The following is an 11,851-nucleotide window of genomic DNA, read 5'->3' on the forward strand; positions in this document are numbered from 1 at the left end:
ACAGAGAGCATACTATTAAAATACAACTTATGTCTTTAAATGAACAAACAGACTATAACAATCTAGAGAATTAAATTTGAGTTCAAAATTCTCAAACTCCAAGGGATTCTCTAACAGAATGTGACTTCAGTGTGGTTTCCTGCCCCCAGTCCTTTTTTGTTTTTGTGCTGATACTGGGGCTGTAGCTCAGGGCCTTGTACTCTTGCTTAGCTTTTCAATCAAGACTGGCATTCTTGCTATTGAGCCATACCTCCATTTCTGACTTTTTGCTGGTTAATTGGAGTTAAGAGTCTTATGGACTTGTTTGCCTTGGCTGGTTTTGAACCTCATATTCTCAGACCTCAGCCTCCAGAATAACCAATTTTACAGGCATGAGACACTGGGGCCTGGCAAAAGGTACAATTTTATTTTATTTTTGCCAGTTTTGGGGTTAAACTCAGGACTTCATGCTTTTACTTGCATTCTTTGCCCAAGATTCAAATTCTACCACTTGAACCATACTTCCAGTTCTCTCCAGTTCTCTCTCTCTTTTTTGGGGGGGGTCCGGTCGTGGGGCCTGAACTCTGGGCTTGGGCGCTATCCCTGCGCTCTTCAGCTCAAGGCGAGCACTCTACCACTTGAGGCACAGTGCCACTTCCGGTTTCCTAGTGGTTTATTGGAGATAAGAGTCTCACAGACTTTCCTGCCCGGGCTGGCTTTGAACCATGATCCTCAGATCTCAGCCTCCTTAGTAGCTAGGATTACAGGCGTGAGCCACTGGTGCCCGGCTCTCTCCAGTTCTCTTCTTTCCACATTTGCCCCTGACTCACAGAACAGGGGCCTCAGCTGCATGCACACACCTGTGGACATCTCAAACTTGACATCTGTGTATACCTCACCCCTCCATACACACAAATAGCCCTGAGCTAGATATGGGCACAGCAGTGTGAGCTCCATCCTCCATGATGATGGGGCCAGGGAACTGGCCTGTGTTGGTCCTATAAGAAGGCAAGGGATGCTGAGGCAGGGATTCTGGCACCTGGGTCAGGTTTTAGAAGGGGTGCATTTGAGCACCAGGTAGATGTGCCACAGTCCTGCAGGGTGCTCACCCTCAGGGAGGGAAGCAGCTGGAAGACAGTGGGATGGTTAAACGATCTACAATCCATTTTGTAAATCGTGTGTGTGTGTGTGTGTGTGTGTGTGTGTGCGCGCACGCGCTTGCCTTCTTGGGCCATTGTTTAATCAGTGGCCTTCTTAAGAATAGCTGAGACCTGGCTATTATTTTTTTTAATATTCTTGTTAGGTTTTAGTTTTTTCTATACTAAACTAGTTTGCATTGCATTGCCTGATGGGAATCTGCTTTGTTCTCATAACTCCATGTTGCTCCCACAGCTCACTTACCTCCCTCCCCCACGGACCGCTCCTGGTTCTCAGGAAAACTTCACCCCTGCCCTTATCTGAAAGTAGAGGACTGGCCTTGTCTGAAAGTGCAGGACTGTTGACATCAGAAGGGAACCCTACCATAAATTCCATACAGGACAGTTTGCACCGTAAATCACAAACAGGTCAGAACAAAGACATTCCAGAGAAGATCTTACACTTGAATACATAAAAACCCCACCCCCTCCACTCCACTTATTTCTCCAATCCTGCTTAGTGTTTCATGGGTCCCTTTGCTGCCATGTTTAAAACTTGTTTTGGTCTGCTGAGGTCTATACCTTCTTTCTTTCCTTTCATACACTTGATCTTTCCTTAACAGTTCCAGTACTGGAGCTTGAACTCAGAGCTTTGTGTTCTTGCTCGGCTTTTTCTGCTCAAGGCTGGCATTCTACCACTTAAGCCACACCTCCACTTTCAGCTTTTTGCTGGTTAATTGGATGTGTCTACTGGGATTGCTCTGCCTAACCCGGCTTTGAACTGCGATCCTCAGATCTCAGTTTCCTGAGTAGCTAGGATTACAGACATGAGCCACTGTGTTCTGCTTGTGAATAAAATTTTATTGGCACACAACCATGCCTACTTTATTTACAGATTTTCTGGCTGCTTTCTCCCTATAACAACAGAGTTTAGAAGTTTACACAAAGACAGTTAAAGCCTCTTGCCTGGCTCTTTATGGAGAAGTTTCTAAAGCATGGTGTATGGATTCCTCTTGCCCAAGCCCAAAGCTATTTCTGAGGATGGATAATTTTAATTTTAGGATGTCTTTGTGACTCTGGACAAGCTCTCTCTGGCCTTTTCATGTCACAGTGTCTCCTCTGGAAAATGGAGGTAGTAAGAGTAGCTATTTCCCAGTGATATGGCCAAGTAAGTTATATCAAAGTATTGTGTTTAGACATTAAGGGTATTATTCGTGTTTGCTATTACTTCCATTAAAAGCAAAACTTTAGACACAATAAATGTAAAAGTTTATGTGACTAAAGAATGATTTATGAATCAGGCAGCACTCCGAGCTGGAAAAGGTTCAGAGAACTCTGCTCTGCAATATGGATGATAATTATATACAGATCAAGGGTGTGAACAGCAGAAATAGGTCAACTGGTTACAGTTAGAAGTTTGCCTTATTTAGCAATGGCTGGGATCTGGCTATTATTTTTAAAAAATTCCTAAAGTAGGTTTTAGTTTATTTCTATACTAAGCTAGTTTGCATTGCAGTTCATTATGTAAGAATTCAAGATATAGAGACAAGATCAGATCAAATTTAATGGAATTCTATTATCTAGGTGTAATGAGCACACAATGGAGTGTGGAAAGCTAACAAACACATTAGTTTATACTTTGTCTGAAGCCTAAGTGTCCATTAAAGATCTCCAACTTGGCCTTAAGCCCTGAACTCCATGCAAGTCTTTCATACTTGCTGTGAGCAGAGAATTTTATTTGCAGACATCTGAGAGAAGACTGAAGCAAGCACGGCATGGCTGGGGTTGGAAAAAGACACTGGCCAATCTTTCATTTCTACTTTTCTTTCTTACCTTCTTATATTTTTCCCCTTTGTCTTTGGCCCTCCCCAACCCTCAGACTGCCCCTTGAGTAGTTCTTTGAAAGCTAAATGTATTATACTAAACAAGATCCAAAAGGAAGAAGCAACGGGTCAGGTTATCTCTGCCTAAATCACAGTTCTGCTACTTCTCAGTGTAGCCTTTGACAGTTCATGTACTTGTGGTATTGTTCCAAAACTTTTTTTCACTCAAGGCTGCTGCTCTACCACTTGAGCACAGCTTCACTTCTAGCTTTTTGAGATAAGAACCTCATGGACTTTTCCTACCTAGGCTGTCTTTGAATAGCAATCCTCAGCAACCACAATCCTCAGATATCAACCTCCTGAGTAACTAGGATTACAAATGTAAACCATTGATGCTTAGCTTGTGTTTACTATTTAATAACAAGCAGAAATAAACTTAACACATTTAGGAAATTCTATCCTGTACTCATGCTATGTTAAGCTACAATTAGCTTCTATGTTTTTGATAGCCAATGAAAATTGGAAAATAAAATTAGTTACACAATTGTTAGTGTCCAGAAAATCAGAATAAGCTAATAATACACAGATAACTATTTTAGTTTGGTGTGTGTGTTGCCACTCCTAGGGCTTGAGCTCAGGGCATGGGCATTGTCCCTGAGCTTCTTTTGCTCAAGGTGACACTCTACCACTTGAGCCACAGCACCACTTCTGCTCCTTTTTTTTGTTTGTTTCTGAACTGAGGAATCAAACTCAGGGCTTTGTGCATGCTAGGCAAGCCCTCTACCAGTAAGCCACATTCCCAGCCTTACTATTTTAGCTTTTAAGACCAGAAATATACTTCCTTAAGGACTTTTATAACCAGACCACTGTTTAATGTGAAGACTGACATCTTTACACAGAGGATGTCACCTATAGCATCCCTCAAAAGGAAGGGAGGGCATAAGCCTCAAATTCATTCCGTCAAAGTAAACCTATAGGGAGCTAAGAAAATAAAAGGTAGGAAGCTGGGATATAGATCAATAGTAGAGCACTTGTCCACCATGCGTAAGGTCCTGGGTCTGATACCCAGCACTGCAAAAAACAAATAATTAAACAAGTTAGTAAAGGCAGGTTTAGCCCTCCACTCCTCTCTTTATAGTAGTACTCCAATATGGCATGTGTCTGCCCAATGACTGTCCAACATGGCTGCCCATGATGTTGCAACTGAGCCCCTGAGATGCCAAACTGAGAGATGTTGTCTCTATTAAGTAAATATTGCCAGATTTTGAAGACTTTGTAACTTATTCCTTTGTATGAGCTTTTGCAAAATGGTTTAAGACAAATTCTCATAGTATAGTATGGAACTCTTTGAAGACATTATTCTGAGTGAAATAAGTCAGATGCAAAAAGACAAAAGGTCCCATTTGATGAAATGTCTATCAAGAGCAAAGCCATGAAAACAGAAAGTAGAAAAGTGGTTACCAAGGTTGGGGGTGAAGAAGAATGGGAAGTTGGGTTTTAGTGGATAATATACTTTCCATTTGCTAGATGAACTAGTTCTAGAGAATTGTTACATGGCCATGTGACTGTAATTAACACTTCTGTGCAGAAAACAAACACCTTGTATAATTAATTGATGCTAATAATTTTTTTGCCAGTCCTGGGGCTTGAACTCAGGGGGCTTGAGTCCAGGGGCTTGAACTGTCCCTGAGCTGCTTTTGCTCAAGGCTAGTGCTCCTACCACTTGAGCCACAGCACCATTTCTGGATTTTTCTGTTTATGTGGTGCTAAGGAATCGAACCCAGGGCTTCATGCATGAGTGGCAAGCACTCTACCACCTTTCCAGCCCTAAAAAATGTTTTTCTAGTATGTATTCGGTTGAAATTTCATTTAAAACTTTAAAATGTATCTACTGCAATGTATTTAGCTCAAAATTCTCCAGACCAGCAGTTTGGGCTGGGATGAGCTGGGCACTTCTGGTCTTTGCTGGGCTGTCTTATGCCTCTATGTTCAACTAGTAGTTCACTAAATAGTTCTGGATGTTTCCTGGCTGTCAGCTGGGACCACTGGGAGTGACTAGCCACGTTTTTCATTATTCCTCAGGCTAGCCCTGCTTACATGGCTGTCTCTGTTTGACAAAAGTGTGTGGGCAAAAGCTACACAGACTCTTCAGGACCAGACCCAGAACTCACACAGGGTCACTCTAGTTGTACTCTATTAATCAGAGCAGATCATAAGGCAAACTCAGCTTAAGGGACAGAAAGGAGGTGTAAAGCAAATCCAGCTCCTGATACACTGATTAAGAAAGCACTACATCTATTTTTACAATGAATGAACATGAATATCCCATAGTGTTTACTGTAAACTGAAGCAGTTGATGATAAGAATATAGAGGCTATAGACTGTACCTTCTCCCTTCTCTCCTTCCCTCCAATTTCTCCCTTCTCTCCTTTCCCTTCCATACCCTCCTCTCCCTTCTCTTCCTCTTTTTTTCTCCCCTCTTTCCTTTCTCCATTGTTCCTTTCCTCTCTCCCTTGCCTTGCTCATATTAAGTGGTGACTCTCCTTTTACTGGAAGGGTAGCTTCTTATAATTTCTCCCATCTGATCTCTCATATGCAAAAATACTCCACACTAGACTCTCTCCATCAGAGTATGTATGCCTTCCTCGCTATATGCTTTAAGTGATGTGAGCTCTCTAGAAGCAAGAACCTTTTCCCCATTCACTCCATGTGCACTTGAAAAAAATGCAATTATGAAGCTATATATATGGTTATACATATGTCAATTAAGCCAAATTTATTAATAATGTACCATATCTAGATACCTATCTCTGTTTGCTTGTGTCAGTCCTAGGGCTTGAATACAGGGCCTGAGCACTGTCTCTGAGTTTTTTTTTGTTTTATGTTTTGCTTAAGGCTCATGCTCTACCATTAAAGCCACAGCTCTACTTCCAGGTTTTTTTTTCTGGTTAGTTGGAGATAGGCTTCAAACTATAATCCATAGACCTCAGCCTCCTGAGTAGCCAAGATTATAGGCACGAGCCACCTATGCTTTGTTCTATTGATGTAAGAAGTACTTAGAAAATCTATTATGATTGTGGACAGGTATTTTTCTCTTTCTACATCTGCCTTTTTCTACATTTCTTCTCTCTCTCTCCCTCCTTCTCTCTCTCTGTGTCTCTGTGTCTGTGTCTGTCTGTCTCTCTCTTAATGTGTGCTTATACAGTGGCTTAAACTCAGAGTCTGGGTGCTATCTCTGAGCTGTTCTCCTCAAGGCCATCACTCTACCAGTTGAGTTTCTCCTTTACTTTTGTTCTGGTTTTTTTAATAGTTAACTGAAGATAAGAGTCTCATGGACATTTTTGCCTTTGCTAGCTTCAAATTGAGATCCTCAGATCTCAGCCTCTTGTATAACTAGGATTATAGGCATGAGCTACCATCACTGACTTAAGGACACTATTCTTATCATGGAAGTTCCATCTCAAGACCCAACTAATTTAATCACTTCTCAGAGGCCCTACTTCCAAATTATACCACATTGGAGGGTATGACTTTAAATACAAATTTTGTGTGGACACAAACATTCAGTCCACAACCTTCTGTCTCCATTTCTGACCTTCCAAAATCCATATTTTTCTTGCATGGACAACACATTCATTCCATCCCAACTGGCCCTAAAGTCTTAACCCATTCCGCCATTAATTCTAGGGTCTAAAGTCTCATTTAAACCTCATCTAAGCCAGATATAGATGTGATGACATGTACAATTCATCTTAAGGCAAATTCCTCCCCAGCTATAACCTTGTGAAACTACAAAAGACAGGATTCCAATAGAGTGGTGGTATAATCATAGGATTAAGACTTTCATTCCAAAAGGGAGAAATGGAAAGGAGGAAAGGGATGATAGGTTGCAGCTAAGTCCAAAACCTAGCAAGAGTAGGGCCACTAATCTTAAGTCTATAGGATGCTCTTTGTTCAGATGTTCTACCTTTAGAGCATAACTGAGGTGACCCTTGATGTTCTGCAGGGTGGTCCTTTGCCTCCAGTGGCTCTGGGTAGCCACTGTGTTGAAATGGCAACAATGTCCTCTACCCTTTGGACTGACAGGCAGCCCCGATGATCTCTGACTACTTTTTGCTATGCCTCTCTTGGAAGAGGCTTAGGAAACAGACATTTATTTCTAACAACTCTGGAGGCTTGGGAGCACAAGACATGGTACCAGCAGACTTGGTTCTCAGTAAGGGCCTTCTTTCTAACATGTTAAACTGTTGTTGTTTTTTATTCTCACAGGACCAAGAAAACAAGACTCAGAGCTATGTCCTTATCTAAAGATTCTATTGTTATCATAGGAGCTCCTCTAAATCCAAAGATCTCCCCAAACCCACCTTCAGCTAACATCATTAGAAGTTAAAGGTTCCATCGATAAGATCCATAGCAGTGTTCGCTTCAGCAGCACACATACTAAAATTGGAACACTACAGAGAAGATTAGCATCCCCTGTGCAAGGATGACACGCAAATTCGTGAAGGGTTCCATATTTTTTTGCAACAATGAGATGTACAAGTAGTTATGTCGAAAACGAACTTTACAACTTTGGTGGGGGGGGGAGGTTTAGGTGGGGAGGTTGGGGGGGGAAGGATGGAAAGGGATGGGAAGGGGAAACAAAGGAGGCTACAATGCTTGATAAGAAATGTACTCATTATCTTGCCCATGTAATTGTAACCCCTCTGTACAGTATTTTCACAATAAAAAAATAAATAAAAAATTTTTAAAAAGACAGCAGAAGATTTCTACTCCCTAAGATGTCTTGCACAAGCCTGTTTTCCTGTGTATGAAACACTCCCAGAAGTTACTCCCACAAAAAGTAGTTCATTTAGGGCTGAGGCCATGGCTCACGATAGAGCACCTGCCTAGTAAACATGAAGCCCTTAGTTCATATCCCAGTACTTCCAAAAATAATTACTTTGATGCTCAAAAAATGTGTATTTGAGAATCGTATTTTGCACAGAAATAGATTTTAGATGTAATCCAGAAACCAGCATTGTATCATGTGGAATTCTGAAGTAGTTTTTGTAAGGTCTGCTCCTTGATGGCAAGCAGACTCCACCCTCCTCACAGCAAAGTCTCCACCCAGTACCTGCGTTACCTAGGCAACTGGAACACCTGGAAGAGGTCACATCTGCATCCACTGAGGTCACATCTGAATTTGATGTGGCCACACCTTTCTCCGCCCATACCCTAGATAAGGGCTAGCCCAGGCCCAGACTCTCGCTCTCTGCCTTTTTCTAGCTCGCGCGCTCTGTTCTATTCTAGCTCTCTCTCTGTTCTTTTCTTGCTCTCTCTGCTCTTTTCACTCTCTTTCCTCTCTCTTTCCCAGCCACGTGGAGTGCCAACCTTGCCTGGTCCCAGCAGATCTACTGAATAAATCTACCCCTTACCTGAATACCACATGCGTGCTGGTGCTGTTCTTACTCGGCTACCTCTTTTTAAAAACCTAACAGTTTTCAGTCTCTAGGGGATGAGGTATATGTGCAAATATTCTGAAATTGTAATTATGATCTGTGGAGAGTTTATTATATACTTGATTTACCACTGAAAAATTGCCTGAAAAGTTGGCATCAGTATCTTCTTTTGCTGACACGTTGAGAATAAACAATTTTTCCAGATTCCCAGGCCTGTGAAAGTATTTGAACCTCCATCTATATAACCATTCCAATGACATGATTGCTTTAAACAGTCTATAAAAATAAGTGAGGAGTTATCTCAAATGGTACTAACAAAATGCTAGAGAAGCAGGGAGGAAGAAGATTATCACTTCTTCTTCTTCTTTTTTTTTTTTGGTCTGGTCATGGGGCCTGAACTCTGGGCCTGGGCGCTGTCCCTCAGCTCTTCAGCTCAAGGCTAGTGCTCTACCACTTGAGCCACAGCGCCACTTCTGGCTTTTTTCTTTTTTCTTATGTGGTGCTGAGGAATCAAACCCAGGGCCTCATGCATGCAAGGCAAGCGCTCTACCACTGAGCTACCTTCCCAGCCCTGATCACTTCTTGTCATGATCAGGTAAGCAATGGTGGAAAACACTTGAGAGGTAAATTCAGGATGAAGACATTCTCCATTCTATAGACAGTCTCAGCAGAGGGACCAAAATGAGACTGCTTTTGAACAGACAGATTTAATATGAGATTTATACTGAGGGACTCACAGGAGGTAAGCAGGTTCTGGAATCTTTATGACAGGCAAATGAGAAAGAGCTCTTTTCATGAGGTAACAGTCATTAAACCCCATGCAGCCCCCATGCTCCCCAAGGAATTGTGGCTGTTTACTGACTAGATTTAGAAAGAAAAGGAAGGTATTTCAGCTAACTATCATCACGATGGCTCTGGAATGGTGCTTATAGGAAGTGAATGAGGGCCTGGAGGAGAGGGGACTCCAGAACCAGTAAGAAGAACCTGTGTAGATCTTAGTTGTAGACACTATTGAAAGGTATGGGTCAAGAAGACTCATTAGATGAGATCATAGTTACATGGTGAAATCTTCAGGGGTCAGGATAAATTTGGAGCCTTCATGGAAATATGGGTATAAACAAGAGGTACTAGCCTAGAGGAATGAGCCAACTAAAAAGTGTCAATTTAGCAACTGTTGACCATTGTTGTTAGATACCAAGACCAAAGAAACTTAGGAAAGTATTGCCACGGGAAGGGGCTTTCTGAATAAAGAGGAAATAAGCAAATCCCACATTAAGGGTAATATGCCAAGAAGAGTTGAAGGAATAGAAAAAGTAAAACTGATAGAAGGGTGATCATGAATTTTGAAGCAAGAACAATAGTTCACAATCCTCTACATCTTTTCCCAAGGAAGGTCCTGTTTTCTTACCATGAAAGAAATGAAAAGAATGAATGAATGCAAAGTTAATGTTTCTGCCTGAAAAACAAATGAGCAAAATAGCCAATAGTTGCTCTCACCATCCAAATAGATGATATATCCCATTGTTCATAAACCATTGTGAATTCTTATAAGCTATTTGATAATGGAGCCTATTGGTCTAGTTCTTGGCCTTGAGTCTAATCTTTTCTTCTTATAAAACAAAATCAAGATAACATTATTTCCTTATCAATAATGGGTTTGAGGTTTGTGAGCACTGCCAACACCAACATTTTAGAGGCAACAGGGTAAAGGAGAATCTGATAAGACAGAAAGGGGAGGAAGAAAGTGTAAATGGAGATTTAGAGAAAGCACAAATTTCCACCTAGGCTAGGTGCCAAATTGATCCTCCCCACTGCTAAAGAACCTTTTCAACTGTACCTGGGACACACAGATTACCTCTTGCTATTTTTGTTGCTCTACTGCTTTCTTTTTACCTTCAAATTCAAAGCAATACACTGAGATTTCTGATCCTGACCAAAATATAGGGACAACATTAATTCCCTGGTGCTAAGCCTCCCATTCTTCTGTAGCTTCTCCAGAAGTCTGGTGGACTTCAATGGTCTTATGACTGGGAGTGGAGGGCAGGAGGCTTTTGGAAGAGACACCAAAGCTTTGTTAGCCTCAGTGGGTTGGAAGCCTATAGGCTTTTCAGTTTGTGTTCCTGTACTGGAGCTTGAATGCAAGACTTGGCACTCTTGCTTGTTTTTTCTGGTCAGGGCATGTCATCTACTACTTAAACCATTCCTCCAATTCCAGCTTTCTACTGATTAATTAGAGATAATCCTTGGGAATTTGTCTATTCAGCCTGACTTCAAAAGTGACCCTCCGATCTCAGCCTCCTAATACCTAGGATTATAGGTGTAAGCCACTAGCATCTGCTCTGCAGAGGTTCTGAAGTATTCCCAAAGAATCAAACGCAGGGAAAGCTTCAGCAAAAGTGTGGTCATTGGCTTACAATGGCTGTTCCACCACTAATGCCTCCCTCCAGGTCATCATCCTTGCTGCTCTTCATGCTCACAGCTGAGATAGGGATGAATTTTTTTTGGGGGGGGGGATAGAATACCATATTGTGCTTCCCTTGTTCTTCATAGTTTGGAAACAACATAATCCTATGTATTACCACCCCAAAAAAAGGAGTGTTCATTCCTTTGTGTTGATTGGAGTGGGGGAATGAATGTTGGTACTGGGGCTTGAATTAAGAGTGTTGGCACTGTCTTTTAGCCTTTTCATTCAAGGCTGGCACTCTATCACTTGAACTATACGTCCACTTCTGATTTTTTAATTGGAGAGAACAATCTCATGGATCATCCTGCTCAGGCTGTCTATGAACTGTGACTCTCAAATCTTAGTCTTCTGAGTAGTTAGAATTAACAGGCATGAGCTACCAGCACCTGGCTCATTACTTTAAAAAAAAAAGGACAGTTGAAAATTTTCTAACTTTAAAGGATTGAGGTCATTGGACTAAAAATCCTAACACTGAAACCAATAGATTGTGGTCTTTATTGTTTTGTTTTGTTTTGGGGTCCATTTGTGGGGCCTGAACTCTGGGCCTGGGTGCTGTCCCTTAGCTCTTCAGCTCAAGGCTAGTGCTCTACCACTTGAGCCACAGTGCCACTCCGGATTTTTTCTTTTTGCTTATGTGGTGCTGAGGAATCGAACCCAGGGCCTCAGGCATGCAAGGAAAGTGTTCCACCACTGAGCTATTTTCCCAGCCTAGATTGTGGTCTTTAAAAATGCTCATAATAATAAATTAACAAGGTGAGATATAGACATATTTCTTCTCTGTGAAAGCAGGATCATATCTTTCCTTTACTAAATATTCTCTAAGAGGTCACAAGAGAGGCATCATCACTCTGTGTTACAAAGCTGTTAACCAAGGCACAGATGAGTTATATAACTCATTCTAGATCATATAAGGGATCCACAGAATCTAAAGTAAACATGGACTGTTTGCTTCCTGGTGGGAGGGGGACAGCTTATTTCCTCAAAAGGGGAAAACTCAACTACACAACT

The sequence above is a fragment of the Dipodomys ordii genome, unplaced genomic scaffold (genome assembly GCF_000151885.1).
Source record: "Dipodomys ordii isolate 6190 unplaced genomic scaffold, Dord_2.0 Scaffold78, whole genome shotgun sequence".
In the NCBI taxonomy this organism is placed as follows: Eukaryota; Metazoa; Chordata; class Mammalia; order Rodentia; family Heteromyidae; genus Dipodomys; species Dipodomys ordii.